Source organism: Phyllopteryx taeniolatus, chromosome 3 (genome assembly GCF_024500385.1).
Source record: "Phyllopteryx taeniolatus isolate TA_2022b chromosome 3, UOR_Ptae_1.2, whole genome shotgun sequence".
Lineage (NCBI taxonomy): Eukaryota > Metazoa > Chordata > Actinopteri > Syngnathiformes > Syngnathidae > Phyllopteryx > Phyllopteryx taeniolatus.
In genome coordinates this window covers 763,819-783,529 of record NC_084504.1, presented here as the reverse complement: position 1 = coordinate 783,529, position 19,711 = coordinate 763,819, and the positions used below count along the sequence as shown (strand labels likewise).

The 19,711-nt window shown below is 38.5% G+C and overlaps 1 protein-coding gene across 4 annotated transcripts in view; it reads right to left on the bottom strand.

The window, feature by feature from the left end:
* nr6a1a (nuclear receptor subfamily 6, group A, member 1a) overlaps positions 1–19,711 on the bottom strand; it is a 198,859-nt gene that overhangs the window by 26,341 nt on the left and 152,807 nt on the right. The window lies entirely within an intron of this gene.

The following is a 19,711-nucleotide window of genomic DNA, read 5'->3' as shown; positions in this document are numbered from 1 at the left end:
ATGTGGGTGTAAAAACCTCCTTACAGGCACAAGTTTGAAATTGCAATTTTGGGGGTGGTTGAGGTTTAAGTACAAGCTGGGCAATGACTAATCTTGTGGGATGTTAAGATATCACTCTCATTTTGTGAAAGTTGTAATCAGCACAAGGACAAGGTCTTATGTATATTTTATTCAGGAGCTCGGATGAGGGTTTGTTTACAGTCTCACCTCTCTCTGCTCCACACAACATTCATGATTATCACATGAACTGGCAACAACCTTGTACTCACTCAGAATTTAAGTAGCGTGGCATGAAGTAAATATGATTTATCCTCTTATTGTTTCATGGTACTTTACAGGTACATGTGTAGAGTGTTTAAACATTCAGCCATTAAGATGGCAAGTAGAGAACAAGTCTTTGAAGCTGATATTGGATGTATCAGAGAATTAAGAGTGGATTAAAGAGAAACACATCAGACTGCAGTTTGCTCAACAAACTTCTATACTCATCATGGTAGGTTGTCTGAAAATGTTACGACAGCAGTTTGCGGAAGCTGTCGAAAAGCTCTTAATCCCCTCACCTCATCTACCTTCATGCTACATAATGCATATAATGAGTTCTACAGGGTAGAACAGGTTTAATGAGGAGAGCATATTCACTGCTGTTAATAATACTGTACATTATCACAGAGTGGAAGTTGAGTTGATTTAATTGTAGCTCTACTGTTTTAAGCGACTACTATTCTGTAATATAGTCACCATTTTTGTTTAATATTTGTGTTGCACCCAGTGTTGTACCTGAACAAGTGCAATGAAGAAAAAAGTTCATGAACTAGTTCATATTTTGGGCGAACGTGAACTGAACTTAGTTCATTCATGCCTGATGAATGTTATTGAGAATGCGCTCATTCTGGCGTCTGTGAACGGTTTTTGAACAACAGTTAATTTTCACTCAAGAGTGCCAATTTTTGTTATAGTGACTTCCACGACAAAACTCGCCTGAACACACCATACACTTCATATGTCCGGGATGAGCGTCGTATTTAGCAACCGCCATTCATGTTTACATTCGGCAGGCACGGCGCAACAGCCTGTGGGTGCGAGGTGCATTCAGGGACACTGCATAAATGGGAGTGAAGGTGTTCTTTGGTTGTTTTGTAATACGGTACATCATTGCAAAAATTGATTACTAGGAATATTTTTTTTGTCAGAATACATTCGTTAAAACGCTGTGCAATCACACGGTCATAACATGGAATTTATTTTGTTTTGTAATATAGGGATAGATGAGATAAAATATTTTTTCAATATAATGCAAAGTTACCAATGTTCTTTCACCATTGTTCCTGTCAAACTGTGCTGCGTGCTTTTGTTTGCAAATTAAGGACAAAAGTCCCATTTTAGTTTTAATTCCTCATTTTAAAAAAGGCTATTCAAGCAAAAAGTTTTTTCCTCACGTTTGTGAGATTTTAGGGTGAAAGCTGCAGCTTTTAAGTGTGGACTGAATCGATTGCAACAATGAGGAAATTAAATACCAGTATTTTGAGGGTAACAGCAACATTAATTAATTTCCTGTACCGTTTATCCTCACTCGGGTCGCGGGCGTGCTGCAGCCTATCCCAGCTAACTGTGGGCGAGAGGCAGGGTACACCCTGAACTGGTCCCCAGCCAATCGCAGGGCACATAGAAACAAACAACCATTCACACTCACATTCACACCTATGGGCAATTTAGAGTCTTCAATTAAGCCATCATGCAAGTTTTTGGGATGTGGGAAGAAACCGGAGTGCCTGGAGAAAACCCACACAGGCACGGGGAGAACATGCAAACTCCACACAAGCAAGGCCAGATTTGAACCCGGGTCCTCAAAACTGTGACGCAGATGTGCTAATCTTCCACAGTGCCGCCCCTGTCAGCAACATATTGGGAAAAAAAAGAACTATGAACAAGTTCACTTTTGGAACGGTGAATTGAACTTTGAACTAGTTTACGGAGAAAATGAACTTTCCCAACACTGTTTGCACCATACAGGCTACCAGATCACATGCAGGCATGCAAAGTGATACCAGAGTGAATAGGGAGTGAATATATGACGAATCTAGCATGTTGTCTCGATAAGAGGGATGTTTTTCCGACATTGCCCCTTTTTGTCAAGAGGGGCTCTATTTGAGCTGTTGAGACAAGCACCCAAGTTGAGTGCAACGATGTCTCGCCATTCGCCAAAAGGGACCAACTAGTGACTTCAGACAACAGTATTAACGATTCAAATTAAATCAATGTATTTAGATGTTAATTTAATACAGTAATCCCTTGTTGATCACAGGGGTTATGTTCCACACCACCGCTGATAAACAATATTTCCCACAGTACAGTAGCGACCATACGTATACTTATTTTATTGCTTTAGATATATTTTAACGCGTTCACATTCCACAGTACTTTATCTGTGACAGAATGCATGTGACTTTAAAAGGCAGGGCCTGGCGTGTTGGAGTCAGTTAGGGACATATTCTCCCATATGCTTAAATCAGAAAAGGCACGCAGCTCTGTGCTTTTCTGAGTGCGCCATCATATTGCATGTTTTCCTTTAACTGCTCCAGTGCTCAGCATGAGTCAGCCTCGAGGCTGACTCATGCTGATGGTGCGGGAGACACCTGGCCCATATACAGTGGGTACGGAAAGTTTTCAGACCCCATTAAATTTTTCACTCTTTTTTATATTGCAGCCATTTGTTAAAACAATGTAAGTTAATTTTTTTGAATGGCCCAGCCAGAGCCCTGACTTAAACCCAATTGAGCATCTCTGGAAAGACCTGAAAATGGCTGCCCATCAACGTTCACTATCCAACCTGACAGAACTGGAGAGGATCTGCAAGGATGGCAGATGATCCCCAAATCCAGGTGTGAAAAGCTTGCTGCATCATTCCCCAAAAGACTCATGGCTGTATTAGCTCAAAAGGGTAGGAATACTTATGGTTGTGTGATATATCAGTTTTTCTTTTTAAATAAATCTGCAAAGATTTCAACAATTCCGTTTTTTTATGTCAATATGGGGTCCTGTGTGTACATTAATGTGTAAAAAAATTAACTGATTTTGATTTTAGCAAATGGCTGCAATAAAAAAAATTAGCAATTTAAGAGGCCTGAATACTTTCCGTACCCACTGTATAATCACCAACTGGCCAACGGCCGTAAAGTTTTCCTACCACGCTACGGCGATCGACGGTCGAACATCGACATGTCATATTAATTGGCGAGGACAAATTCAATTCCAGCACACTATTTTTCGTGCACCTACGAGGGTCAATTTCAGTTAAAACATGGTGCTGGCAGCTTGGAGTTTGTCTGAAAACTGCAGTCATCTTAATAGCGTGATGGTGTGTGTGAGAATTTTGAATCACTTTGTTTTTATTTGATCTTTGTCGTCGTCGGTTGGGAAATCCATTTAAGTGACGTGGCGCTAGTATGGTTGGTAGATGGTCAACAGCTTGCTCACTCGCTTCCCTATTGATGGCCCGACTGGTCCGAACATGCGTTCATCACAAGCACAGTATTCTGATTAAATGACATTTATTGTACAGTATTTATTCAGTAGAGTGCCAAAACCCATCCTCAATCGAAGTAGCCTGTTAGATGAGCGGTGCTCATGTTTCACTTACAACACCTAATTTCTGGATCTGGATCAATAAATGAAAATACCCTATTCGATTACTGTACATGTTACTGGAGAGGTGAGCGTTTTTTAGATACCAGGTCTCTGCATAATCAAATGTACAGGCATATTAAGATGTTGGTCATGAGTAAATGACTGCTTTAAACATTTAGTGACTATATGGATTTGTAATGTTATTAGCAATGAGGACAATCAGTACGTTTCAATAAATCTAAAAAAAGATTTGAATAAATCTCAAATAGCTATTGACCATTTTAAGATAAGATGTCAATTTAAACAGCTAAAGAGGTGAAAAGGAATGTGTTGTGATTTGACCTTCGAGATTTGACCAATTTGGCCATGTTGTATTGGATATCCTGGAAATCAATATGGCTTTCAGACAGAGAAATCATTTCTGACAGATTGAAAACTTGAAAACTGCAAACAATATGTGGCCTCATCCAATGCAGTTTTTCCACTTTTTAGTAATATATGATACAAGTAAAAAAAAAAGTTATTAAGAACTAGTATTAAGCCCTCTATAATTTTCAAGAACTAAAATCAAAACAGCAAACACAATCGTGTAATTGTGTAACACTAATTGGTTGATTCCTGTTATTAAAAATGTACTGATGCTGTGTAAAAAAAACTTTTTTTTTTTTTTTTTTTAAACCAAAACACAGCCCGAGGAAGGAAGGATTACACTGCTATAATGATGTAAGGATGTCAGTATGTGTGCTTTCCTCAAACTAGTGCGGGTGTTGCCACAGGTTGAGGGAGGAGAGGGAGGGTGGCGTGGCGTGTGTGTGTGTGGGGTAGGGTGGCGGGCACAGGAGGGAAGAGATAACAGGTTGGAACCCGCTGTCCAGCAGGTTAAATGCTGCCTGCTGGGCCAACAGATTAACCTGGACTTCTGATTAATGTAAGACTCGTGTGTAATGCAACAGACGGTTCTAAACACAAGAGGGACCTTTACCCTCCTTGGGACTACATGTGGTTACAGAGCCAATGATGGTGGTAGACAGCCTGGTTCTTGAGTGTCTTTTTGTGCAGAACATATTTCCATACAAAGGTTTGGTGGAGAGAAAAGAACCACACCAAATGCATGAAGGAAAGTAATAAACTAAGATTTAAGCACGGCAGACTTTATATGGATGCATGGATGTTTCTTTTTGGACTTTTAAAGTCAAAGCAATTAAGTTTGTTTGTCTCTGACGCCGCAGAGAATCATGGGAGTATCAAACAGTGTAGTTTTTTTTTTTAACTATTGAGTGGGCCAATCTGAGAAGCAAACCACATCTCCCATGATCCCCTGTGGTGGTCCGGTGCCTGTGCCCCTCCCTTTGGGACTGGTCGGGGTGCTTCGGTTGGACTCTGGACCTGACCTCCCTGGGTCATGGGGGGTGGGTGGCATCCCGCTGGTTGGGTCCCCTGCTGGACGGGATCGCTGGCTTGACCCCCGCCCCCCACCCCTTTGTGGTTGGAGGGGGCCAGCAGCAACTCCGTACACCAGTTGACTAACATGCATGTGATATGGTGTTCATTCACTAGTAAGTTCAATAGACTCTCTATCAGCATTAATTGCTAGTACTGGGACCACTAATAACAACTAGACTTTATACCGAATTGATTGGCTTGATCGGTATCGGCCGATAATTAGCGTTTTATGCTGATCGGCTTTAATGTCAGAATTCGCCAATCCGATCAATGACGTCATTGATCGGCTCCGCAAAAGACATTTACTGCACGCCGCCGTCGTGTACCGATCCAAAAGTTAGTTTATTTTTAGCCTTGTCATGTTCCTTGTGATGTAGTACTGTAACTATCCGACGGCCAATAAAGTTTTATACTAATCTTGTCAGTGAAAAAACATTCGGCTGTGCGGGACTTTTTTGCGGTGCCTCAGACAAACAAAACGTCATGCCTGGATCAGACTACAAGAGAAATTTGGTATTTCACGATTGCACTATGTCAGACTAATGCATTAGAATCCTGTATTCCGATACCACCGCCTTTTACCAACACTGGGCATTATCTTGTCTAATCAAACGCCACCGGAAACACTCGTTACATGGCGACAACAACAACAATAGATCGCGCAAATTTATTGTGTGTGTGTGTCTGGGGAATAATAAAACAAGGAAAAACGTGTGGTGGTCATCACCGATGCTCGGGAGAGGACATTCATTCACGGATTGCTTGAGTTATGTTCACATACATTTAATACAATACGGCTCACAAGCAGGCAACAAAAGGTTCTGTAGCCTAGCAAGCTAGTCCTAGAACTAACAGTTGTACGTAAACATGCCGGCGTTCTGTTGAATCATGCTCTAAAGTTTCGGTGTGTGCGAAGTAATTTAAATACAATCAAGTAATTTAATTACACTAAATTAGCACCCATTATTTCTGTCATGCTCTAATGTTAGTTTGACCTGACTGAAAACTTAACTTATGTCAGCGACCAATCCTTGAATTCCCCCTAGAGGTCATTAATGTTTTACCTTTTGTCTAAAAAGCTACAGAATACAGTATACTCAGTATACAGTACACAGGTATATACAGTATCGGTTATCGTTTTTGGTGAACATGCTTAAGCCAATGTACAACATTCCATCATGGACATACTCGAGCAAAACGCCAACACCAACCAACACGTTACCAAGAGACAAAGACCAAAGTGAAAGAGCGCATCGAGGAGGCATAGTGTCTCACTCACGACAGATAGTTGGACATCACAAGCTACTCAGAGCTATGTAACCACTACAGCAAACATTGACAAGTGAGTGGGTAGTAATAAAAACGATTCGAATATATGAGCATATTTTGTGTTCAATTACAGTAAGTGTGTTTATTCTTAACATTTGTATTTCTATATTGAAAAACAAAATCAGAAGTAGCAGGTAAACCTACTGTTAATCTAACCTGAAGTTACTTGCACTTTATTCAAATAAAGTGTGAATGTATTTGCCATGTTTATTGTTAGCTTATTATATCTAGTGATGCACCACAATGAAAATTCTTGACCAAAACCAAAAACTGAAACTGAGAAACTCAAGGCTGAAAGCTGAAACACCGAAAGAAATTATCAATCACTTTATTTATAAGCGCTTTTCATACAAAAAATGAAACACAACACTTTACATCAATTAAAATATAAAAATAAATCAAACCTGACAATTATTAATTATAAAACTATGCCAATTATCAGTAAAGTTGCATTTATGCCGATGTCTGCAGAACTGTCAACCGATAGAAATTCCCTTCCAGAACAATTTGAATTTACCATGTTTTTAAAATGATGTCAAGAACATTACTACGGGACAGTTATTGCAGTATATTATGTAATAGAATTTAAAAAAAAAAGAAATTCTGCATACTGTTAAATTTCACAACATAATCATTACTCTATAATCATAATTGTTGATCAATTATGGCTTCGATATTTGTTATTGCAAAGTATTTATTGCATCAACCTGGTAGATGCAGCCAAATGTCTTCTCTTGCATGCTCTTTTTGTATTTCCTGTATCCACTATTTTTGCTGAAATTATGAAAATTTGCCCATCATGGGACGAATACAGGTTATATTATAAAGATTTATTATATTGATGTAGTTCTAAATTATAGGTTCATTTTCTCAATTGATGTAGCAGCGGCGACGTAATAATTAGTTTACGGTTTCCGCTTCCTGTTCTGGTTTTCTAGCGTCGTATATTACAGTATTTCCCTTTATAAACACGTACTAATTTGCCTGCTATTTTCCTCTTCAAAATTGGCTAATCTCTGCTACCAAGCTGTTCCAGCCAGACCAATGTGACGAGTGTACTGTACTACCCAATCACTTGTTTTAGTGATTTGCGACTTCATGTAATAGCTTATCGTGGTGCTCACATCTGTCTCGCTCTTGCTATTCGCGGTCATGGAGGGGATGATGAGTGACTTATGCTGCATTGACAATGGACGCTGCCTGCGCGGCTCTGCATCATATTTAGCTGCGTTAGCTGTAGCTCGTAGGTAGCTGCGGTGCATAATAGCATGCAACAAGCATTCCACCGCCAAACAGCGGGAAACAGTGAGGTTGCGCGACAATAAGGACGCTCCGTTTGGGCTAGTAGCCGTTAGCATGAAGACGGAAAAGTTACGCGGTTTGCATAATTCATTGCGACATTGCAGTAATACGGACATTCATCTTCCTAATTAATTAGTGTTTATGTTATTAGTAGTTTGTTGAATGCATGTGTTATTTAATATTTATGCTTATTTCACATTAATGGTATATTGATGCCACTATGGCATTATCAAATAGTGACTGTAGGATGTGTGTAATACAGTGACCTCCCATTCAATTCAACTGGATGTTCAGAAAATCTCTATAGAGCATTGCTTGTTAGTAGTAAATGATTCCGTACTCTGAAGTGTACACACTCGCGCACACTGGCCGTCAGTGACAACATGTGAGATGTTATGCACGTGACATGTTATTCCGCTTGTTTTATTTTGGCCCCAAAAGTATTTTGGTAAGAAACCGAAAATGCTCTTTTGGGCTATTTTTGGCCGAAACATTTGGTAGTCGAAATTTTGGACCATCACTAATTACGGTATATCCATAATTAATTTTACCTGATACCGTTACAAGAAACAAAAGAAAATTAGAAAATTTCACCTGCACTGTCCATTATCAAGGTATTTATTTCGCAGTCACACTGGCTTAATTTTGGGCTAAAAGTTATTGAATCGATTATCATCCCCTGAATCGTTTCGGATTGTATCATTCTAAACGAACCAATAGCGTCCTTGAATGGAATCGTTAACCTCGAATCGTGATACGAATCGAATCATTGCTAAATCTATTTCAAGCCACTGAATCGGATCGGATCTTTCTAAATGAAAGTTATAAGAATATAAGAATATATATATATATATATAAGGCTTTATACGCTCAGTATTTTTGGGGCCCATCACCGATCAGCGAGTTTAATAAAAACAATAACCGATCCAATCACAAGATGGAGCAATGTGTCTATTTAAATGACTTGTTCATTTACTGTATATATTTGTGTACTGTATACTGAGTATCTTCAAAAATATCTGGTCAGGTCATGTATTCTAATCAGTGAGGTAAATCCAACATTACAACATGACAGAAATAATGCGTGCTAACTTACTGTAATCAAATTACTTTATTTTAATTAAATTACTTCACACACACCGAAACTTTAGAGCATGATTCGACAGAATGCTGGCATATTTACGTAAAACCATTCGTGCTAGCCCTAGCTCGCTAGGCTACATTACGTTTTGTTGCCTGCTTGCGAGCCATATCGTATTAAAAGTACGTGAACATACCTGAAGCAATCCTTGAATTAAAGCCCTCTCCCGAGCACCGGTGATCACCACCACACGTTTTTCCCCCATTTTGTTCTTATAATACACATGTCGATTGTTGTTGTCGTGGCCGCGGTAATGAGTGTATCCGGTCACGTTTGAGTTGACAGGATAAAGCCCAGTGATCGTAAAAGAAAGGTGGTATAAAAATACAAGATTTTATTGCAGTAGTCAATCGTGAAAGACCAAATTTGTCTTGTCGTCTGATCCGGGCATTATGTGTTGTCTGTCCCACACTGCCGAAATGTTTTTTTTTTTAAATAACTATTGGCTGTCAGATATTTACAGTACTACATCAACAGACGCGACAAGGCTAAAAATAAACCAGCTTTTGGATATATATATATATATATATATATATATATATATATATATATACAGTGGGTACAGAAAGTATTGAGACCCCTTAAATTTTTCACTCGTTGTTATATTGCAGCCATTTGCTAAAACTATTTTAGTTAATTTTTTCCCTCATTAATGTACCCACTGCACCCCATATTGACAGAGGAAAAAAAGGGAATTGTTGAAATTTTTGCAGATTTATTAAAAAAGAAAAACTGATATATCACACAGCGATAAGTATTAAGACCCTTTGCTCAGTATTTAGTAGAAGCACGCTTTTGAGCTAATACAGCCATGAGTCTTTTTGGGAATGATGCAGCAGGTTTTTCACACCAGGATTTGGGGAACCTCTGCCATTCCTCCTCGCAGATCCTCTCCAGTTCTGTCAGGTTGGATGGTTGCCATTTTCAGGTCTCTCCAAAGATGCTCAATTGGGTATAAGTCAGGGCTCTGTCTGGGCCATTCAAGAAGAGTCACGGAGTTGTTCTGAAGCCACTCCTTCGTTATTTATAGCTGTGTGCTTAGGGTCATTGTCTTGTTGGAAAGTGAACCTTCAGCCCAGTCTGAGGTCCTGAGCAGTCTGGAGAAGGTTTTCTTCCAGGATACGCCTGTGCTTGGCCACATTCATCTTTCCTTCAATTGCAACCAGTCGTCCTGTCCCTGCAGCTGAAAAACACCCCCACAGCACGATGCTGCCACCACCATGCTTCACTGTTGGGACTGTATTGGAGAGGTGATGAGCAGTGCCTGGTTTTCTCCACACATACAACTTAGAATTAAGGCCAAAAAGTTCTATCTTGGTCTAATCACACCAGATAATCTTATTTCTCAACATCTTGGCATCCTAGGGGTGTTTTCTTTTAACAAAGTCAATGCGGGCCTTCGTGTGTCTTGCACTGAGGCTTCTGTCGGGCCACTCTGCCATTAAGCCCAGACTGGTGGAGGGCTGCAGTGATGGTTAACTTTGTAGAACCTTCGCTCATCTACCGACTGCATCTCTGGAGCTCAGCCACAGTGATCTTTGAGTTCTTCTTTATCTCGCTCACCAAGGCTCTTCTCCCCCGATTGCTCAGTTTGGCCGGACAGCCAGTTCTAGGAAGGGTTCTTGTCATCCCAAACGTCTCCCATTTAAATCCTTAAATGGGAGACGTTTGGAGGCCACTGTGCTATTAGGAACCTTAAGTGCAGCAGAATGTTTTTGTAACCTTGGCCAGATCTGTGCCTTGCCACAATTCTGTCTCTGAGCTCTTCAGGCAGTTCCTTTAACCTCATGATTCTCATTTGCTCTTACATGCACTGTGAGCTGTAAGGTCTTATATAGACAGGTGTGTGGCTTCCCTAATCAAATCCAATCAGTATCATCAAACACAGCTGGACTCCAATGAAGGTGTAGAACCATTTTAAGGATGATCAGAAGAAATGGACAGCACCTGAGTTAAATATATGAGTGTCATAGCAAAGGGTCTGAATACTGCGTGATATTTCAGTTTTTCTTTTTTACTAAATCTGCAAAAAAAATTTCTGTCAATATGGGGGTGCTGTTTGTACATTAATGAGGGGAACTTAAATGATTTTAGCAAATGGCTGCAATATAACATTTAAGGGGGTCTGAATGCTTTCCGTACCCACTGTATGTGTATATATATCTATATATTTGGGGGAAACGATGCACAAAATTCATGTTTCGGTTCAATATTATTTTATACAAAAAGAAATTTAATATCCATCCATCCATTTTCTGAGCCGCTTCTCCTCACTAGGGTCTCGGGCGTGCTGGAGCCTATCCCAGCTGTCATCGGGCAGGAGGCGGGGTACACCCTGAACTGGTTGCCAGCCAATCGCAGAAATTTAATATTTATAAAAAAAATAAATGTATCTGTGGCGGCACGCTGGACGACTGGTTAGCACATCTGCGTCACAGTTCTGAGGACCTGGATTTCACCTGTGTGGAGTTTGCATGTTCTCCCTATGCCTGCGTGAATTTCCTCCCACATCCCCAAAACATGCATGGTAGGTTAATTGAAGACTCTAAATTGCCCGTAGGAGTGAATGTGAGCGAAAATGGTTGTTTGTTTATATGTGCCCTGCGATTAGGTGGCAACCAGTCCAGGGTATACCCCGCCTCTCGTCCGAAGATAGCTGGGATAGGCACCAGCATACCCGCTACCCTAGTGAGGATAAGCGGTGTAGAAAATGGATGGATGGATGGATAAATGTATCTGATGGAGAAATCATCCATCTTCTGTGGTGCATTCTTGGCAACAAGAGTATATTTTACAAATATAATAGCTCCTTAGAAAATAAAAGTTATACCATAACTAGCCCAGTAGGCGTGACAGCTTTATCTATATTCCTGGCATTGTCAGTAGTCACAGGTATAGTTACACGTACATCTCAATCCAAAACCCACCACCAAGTAAACTTCTAAACGGCTTGAAAAACAATGAGGGATTTGGAGTGGCCTTGTCAAAGTCCAGACTTGAATCTGATTGAAATGCAGTAGCATTACCTTAAAAAGGCCATGCATGCTCGAAAATCCTCCGCTTTTGCTGAATTTAAACAATTCTGCAATTAGTTTTTTTTCCCCTTAATAAATGAAATTTAAAAAAATAAAAACAGCATTTTAAGTTAACTTGGGTTATTTGATATTTACATCTGTTTGATGATAAAAAAAAATAAAAATAAAGTGAGGAAACTATGCAAAAATACAGCCCTAGTGAGGATAAGCCATGCAACTTCCGATCGGTTTTGTGCTGGAGGGTTACATATACATACAGTTATCCCCTGGTAATAATAATATCACGGTTAACACTTCGGGGCTTTGCTATATCTTTGATTTCTTTTTTTTTTCCCCAGTGTTTTTACTGTTTTTCATACTGTTTGTACAATATTTTGTATTACCCATTGCTCCTGCTCCCTCTTAATTTATGTGTTTGAATGTGCTTGTATTGTTTTAAAAGTGTGTTTAAAGACCTTAATTTAGTGCCATAACTGCGATAAAAACATGCCTCGGGTGTTTTTGAATATAGGGTATTTCTAGATCTCAAATTTCACTTATTTCTGGGGTGGTCTGTAACGTATCTCCATCTATGGAGGGGGATTACTGTAATTTTTAGACTTCAATACAAAATGTGGTGCGGTGCTGTTTGCCATCAAAAGTGTCTATATAATAATAATAATATTAATATTAATAGAATATATACTGCAACAAACAGTACATTCATTCATAGTGAACCAGTGTAATGCAAAGTAGGTGTTTTAAGACCATCAATGTTTACTTTTTATTACTAACTTCAGAGACAGATAGTCTCTTCTTCATTCTTTTCATGTCTTAACTTAATGTCTCTCTGCAGTTTAGACAGAGTGACACTGTGCAACAGTAGCAAAATCGGTATTGCATAGAAGCTGCCTTTATTATTATGTGTGTGTCTTCAACTCAGGCCAATTAACATGCTGCATGAGCTTCTTTAAAAATTATATTAAAAAATAACTATTTCAGTTTAAGATGTTTGAAATCATCTTTTGATATTCCTCATCACAAAACAGTTGATGTCCACATATGTACATGTCACTTTATCAAAAGGCAGCTTGGTCTTCGGTACATCTACAAGATTTTTAAAGAGTAAACAGTGGCGAGCGAATTTGTTTAACTCAGAAGTCACTTCTTCTGACAGTCATCTTAACCGCTAATGTATAGGGTTAATCACCAACATTTACCAATTCTAATCCCAGGATGGCCTCGCTGTGTGGCGCCCCACTGCCTCATATAGTGTGGCTGTCCTAGCACCACTCTGCAGGCAGTAAATTTAAACCTCACACCTTTTAAATGGTAATCTGTCTCTGGGCATTAGAAATCCTCAATGCCCCATTCAAGAGACAATATACCATGTGCCCCCTACCATACAGAAATACTCCCACTCAGTCTCTTTCTAATTAGCGTTAATACATTAATTCTGCAGCTTTCTTTAAAAACCCCACCCACCTCTGTCATGTCTCAGAAAGGCTTAGCCTGCTACTTAATTCATGTGCTAGTTTGGATTTGAAGCATGGATTGAAGCTTCAATGTCAAAATTGCCATCAGTTTGGTGTAACAGACTGCATGCCTGCCGGATGTTCAAACAGGCCATTATTAATTCAGAATAGGCTTATGCTTCTCACTTTAATATTCAGTACGTTTATATACATTGAAGACAACAAAATCATTGCATTGAATCGATTCAAACTAGACATAAGATACTGTATATGGAAACACTGACTGTGCTTGACTTTTTAAGTTGGGTTAATACAGCCAGACTATTTGATAGGAAACAAAATTACTCTAGCATGTGGCTACAACAACATATGTGGCCGAAAGATATCCAGTACTAATTAAGTGCTAACTTTAATTATCAGTTTTAATTTAATGTATTTTCTTGTATTATTATACTCATTATCATCCCCCAAAGGAAATTCAACTTAAACTCAGCTCTACATTTTGTGTTGCACGCCACATGGAGAACCAGATCACACACATGCAGGTATGGAAGTAGAGATTCAGAGTGAAAGGGGCACACAAACAGTGCTGCACCACTTGAGCTCGGATGTGAGGACGGCCCCTTGCTCAAGGGCACCTCAACAGTAGCCAGCAAGCAGATTAGCATCTCTCCAACAACGAGTTGCGATGTTTACATTTTTGTCCACAGCGGGTCTCGAACCCGTGACCGTTCGGCTACAAATTCCAATTCCTTAAAGATAGGCTTCTGCCACACCCGGGAAATGAATCCATTCTACATCAGAAGTGAATAATTTTAAAGTAAAGTATATGAATGAAAGGAAAACTTTCAAAAGTGGCAGAACATCTATGAAGTTGAAATTTCAAACTGTGAAATGATCCATACATTAAGCAGACATACTTTGAATCAATCATCAAAATTTCATTTTTTTTCTATTCCTGTTAAAATTTAAATGGACTGAAAATCTGTTTGTATTTTGTCAGTCCATGACAATTAAAAAAAAAAAACACTGGTTAACAAACAACATATTTACCTGTGCAACTTGACCGAATGAACGTTGCCCTCAAATAATATAAATGGGTGCAAAGGCCACCCACAAAAAGAGCAGTAGTGTATCTGTTTATTTAATCTTAATTTAGTTATGTAAGAATGCACACACACAACTATTAGACAATATCATGGACATTGTAATTGACTTATGCTTTTAAAATATAAAACAACATTTAAATAACATTTGCTTCTCATTAACTAATTAATTATTTTGTATAATGTACCTGAAAGCAAGACTTGTGTAAAAGTATCTTAACAGAAAATAACTTTGGTAGAAATAAGTTACCTATTACTTGAGTAAAAGTATCAGAAATTTGCTGTACTTAAGAATCAAAATACATTTTCTCTTTATTCAAAAAAATTGGATGGTTTGGGAGGAAACAAATTCTAGACTAATCCAAGTACCTCGAATACAAAAAAATGCTTGAGGAATTTTGTTTGCCTTGGGGAACCGTATATTTAATTGTAAAACGCAAGGAACACGCAGGCCACTATTAATGTAACACAATGCATTTACTTCACCCATCTACACAAGACAAGGAAGAGGAAGCGGGCATTATGTGTGTGATTCAAGGAACAGCAAGATGGTAGAGGTGAGCAAAAACGCCAATGACTATGAAGTGGAAGAAAAATGCCCGAAAAAAAGATGGATGTCTGAAGTGTGTGACCATTTTAGATTAGATTTTAAATGACAGCAAGGCAAACATCATGACATGTAATAGTTGTAACATGGACATTGCCAATTACAAAAGCACATCTATGTTGCAGCATTTGCGCTAAAGGCATCCAGAATGGAGGACAACACCATACAAGGTAAATTTAACGTAACGTAAATCAGTGAAATTAACGTTAAAGGAGATACGGGTCTTAATCGTCCATATTTTACTAACAAGTTGATTTCATGTTTTTTTTTTTTTCCTCAAGAAAATGCAACTGGCAGCCATTTACAATAATATCAATACATTTTGGAGCAATTGTTAAATAACTAATTGCCTTTGGAAAGTGCCCAAACACGACACACCCCCCAGTGGAGACCAAATTCACTGTATTCTTGGTGTGGAAAAAGGAATGTACTATACTATAAAGTGGCAGAATTAACTCATATTTAGCTGTCCGTAGCTGTTGGTTGGAATCCCCTACCTCCAAAATGGCTTTTCAGGAGATAAAGAAAAGGACAGTTTGCATGAGTTTCCAAGCACCGCTTTGTTCAAGTTGGTATTATACCTTATATTGCTGTCATATATCATTGCACTCTCATATGAACTTCAGCTATCTCACATGAACAACAGCTAGCACCACAAAATTAAAAGTAAATTAAGTTCAATCGTTAATTTAAACTGCAGAAAAATTAGGGTGTCATGGATTAAAATGATACAAACACGGCAGGCGAGCCTCATGAAGCAATCATCTATGTGGCTTAATGTCCCAAAAATCACCAATCATCACCAACATTTATGTGGGCATATGTACTATGTACTGCAGCTTCAACCTCTGAAAATATTACAACGATCAACCCAATATTTTGGATTTTATGGATGTTAAGACGTGTTCCTTTTTCTCAAATGATCGTCTATATAGAGGAAAACATTTAAATACATAAAGTAAAAAATATTAGGCCGATTGTTCTGACACTTTCAGAGGTGTGGGTGGGAATAAATAGAGATGTTCACAGAGAAGTGAGGAAAAAATGGAGAGAACGAACTACAGTACTTCAGTAACCCGATTAATTTGTTCATGTAACTTGTCTTTTTCTGTTGCGCTAATGTCAGCCCAACATGATGAACAGCTGATCCAGTTAAAACATGCACATGGAATTTAAGAGATAAGCTTGATGGTGGAGTTTCTTCCTTTTAAGAGTTTTCCCCAAATGCTTACCTACCTGGGGATTTGTTGCATCTCTGTAGTGTGTATAGGAAAATGATCCTGTGTTCCATAGGAAAAGTGACTTAACGTAACATTTGTGTTGCTCTATGTAAATGATAATACAGTACAAAATTAAATTGCCTTGAAACACTGGTCAATTAGCAAGAAGTACAGTACAGCTTAAATTACAGTTACACAAGGTTCAAGTGAAATTAGCATTAAAGCTATAATCACAACTTTTTTTTGTTAAAAAAAAAAGTCATTTTCACTCAAGCCACTATTATAGAGATGACACAATGCTGATTAAGCCATTCAGCTCCTCTAACATCTAGCTGTATTTGTCAGTATCTTATTTTTTATATTTAGCGAATGCCCTATTCATTTCCCGCGCTGGCCCAGATGGTGGCGCACTCCAAATGATGGCACAGAAATGACAGCATAGAAATGATGCAAGTCCTTCAAAACATAGTAAAACTGTTGTAGAATCACATAGGGGCATAATATGCATTGCCTACGTCATATTGAAGCAACATCCCTGTTATTTTGTTGTAATGCAGAATTTGATGTTGGGGGTAGGGGGCAAAGTTTACATACTATAGCTTTAGGGAGAAAAATTATAAAAATGGTTGTTCTCAGGTTAAGTTACCAGCTAGAGCTCTGAAGGCTAAAGATATGAGGAGGATCACGATCTGTGTTTTTAGGCCATTTATGGGGCTGCTGAAGATCCCCTAAAATTTGAGAGAGACACATTTTTTTTTAGACTGTTTATTGTTTTTCAACAACTGAGAAAAGTGTAAAACCATATAGTACGTTGAAACATGACATTTTACCAATTAAATACAGCCCCCCCGCCACCCACTCCAACTGCCTCAAAAATGGTTTGCTCCACCCAATCCCTCCCAACTCTCCCTGGCTGGTCTCTGAGCTCTCTACCTGCACAGAGAAATACAGTACATTGCCTTCCAGTAAGGTATGGCGTAAGTCCCAGGTTTAAACCTGCATATGTGGCACATAAACTTTAACAACTCAATCCCAACACACTGTTGTAATTACCAGGCCTCATTCTTGCCACATTTAATTATAGGTCACTATTCATGTTGTTAGGCAGGAGTTAGCTGACATTTTTTTTTTGAGCTAGGAAATGGTTCATGTGGTCAGACTGTACCACTGTCCTCTGTTTAAATTGGAATGAGAGAAGTTAGTTTTTGTGTCATGGACATGTGATCATATTAAAGCTAAAGTGTTACTGAAGAGTAAAACTTAAAAAACAGTGAAATTTATCTTGCCTGGCTGAGAGCTCAGCGCTCCTAAACCTCTGATCCTAGAATCACCCCTGAGGACCACATAAATTACACGATGCATCCTCACCTATGTAGCTAGCCATTTGTCAGCCCATGTGCTCATTCCGAAAACACATTAAAACCATATATTTCACTAACCTCCCTTTGTGAAATTCCTAACTTCCTTCAGTGAGGAAAAAACACAACAGCTCTAGTGGCCTTCACTCAACCTTATTTGCCAAATTTATCACCCTGTCTTTCAAGTGCATGGCCACCATATAAACAGGCTGATTCACACCTTCACACACTTGATCTCAGTGTGTCATGTCCTACGACTCCTCCTTTTCCTTCTCAGCACATGACAGTTAAATATTCATGACATTTATTGAAGGGCTACACTTCTTTAAAGTTTATGAGCAATGTAGTATTACTTATACAACTTGTTTCACCTACCAAGCCAAACCATATGGAGTACAAAACATATCAGAAATACAAAAAAGTAGTAATAGCAGCTAAACAATAGTAGTACACAATTCGTAAATGTTGGATTTTGCAATGAATTGGTGAAAAAAAAACATTTAGGTTTTCAGATGGGTAGACTGGGTGTTTGTGCGACAACTTCATTCATAACACAAAAGGTAGGGATTTCTTCTTTCTCACAAGGTTGGAAAAATGGCACCTAATAGGAATCAGTATTCCTCTAATACCAAAATGTCTTTACCGTTAGGTGTCTGAAATCAAGCTTCATGATTTGCAAATAATTTTCTGAAGATGCTAATTACGCGTTTGGATATACAGTTGAGGATTTTTCACCAATTGCTTAATATCCATTCATTCTTAAATGTTGATTAATGTTCTTATCAATCAAAGTAAAAATGTTGAGATGATGCACTTGTTATTTGATGATTCTCAAGAAGGATCTTTATAGAATTTTCTCAAATTCAAACTTTTTAGTTGAAGATAAACATTAATATTCTAAATCTTTGGTTGTAAATATTAGTCGGCTAATTTTAGCTATCAGATAATTGTAACAGATTATAGATAGATCTATAGATTATAGATAATATCCCTTTTCCATGAAAACTAACCCAAATGCATCTTACTGTCTTCAGAGTTCCTTTTTTTGGTTCTTTTACAAATGGTCCTTCTTTGTCACTCAAGCTGTCATTACTGTTCATGCCACTGGGGAGAGCCTCATTATGTTGTTACAATACACGAGAGGGGTCTGTTGACTGAAGAGCTTGGATGTGGCAGCCATTTTGATTTCACACAATAGCAGACAGAAATAGAAATGGTGTTAGTCCTGAGATATTAATGAATACGCTTGATTACAATTTTTATACGTATGTTTTGTATTTATCAACTGACTAAGGACAATTTTGCATCGCTAAATACAAAAATGACATCCAATTCTCTTGTTCAGGTCAGGTTTAGGTCAATATATAAACAGTGTTGGGGAGTAACGAATTACATGTAACAGGATTACATAATTTAATTACAAAATTTAAGTAATTGTAATCCGTTATATTACCGGGAGAAAGTATGTAAATAAATTACAGTTGCTTTTAGAAATTTCGACAATTACAATTTTCGTTACACTTCAAAAATCGCCGCAAAAGCTCAGATTGATCAAGTAATTGTTTTCTTCTTAAAATGATGCATATGACTGGCTCTCTCTGGTCATGTGCCATTCTGTCGCATTGTGATTGGCTTTCTCGTCACGTGCCAATCAGTTTCTTAATGTTACGCTGTAATAGCAGTCAGCTGCAAGTTTGCAACAGGGTCGCTGGTGCACAAGAGGTTTATGGGTTGGAAATACAGTAAATACCTTCATACAGACAAAAGATAAGGGCCCAAACATATTAGTGCAGTTCAAAGAGTGTTTGCCGGCACTGAAGGGGCTTGTCCATGTCGACACATTTACAGGTATGTAATCCTACTAGTTTTTGGCTAGCGGTAACTGGAAGCACTCACATATAATAAAATGGGCCAACCTTCTGTGTGTCTTTTCATGCATAGAATGTAAATTATGATGCATGCATAGAATTTAAATGATGATGAAAAAGTAATCTTTAATTTCACATAATTTCTGATGCAAGAACAATGTTATTAAGTAAAATAGCTCTTAAACATGACAGTTTTTCCTTAAATATGACCTCGAAGTGCCACC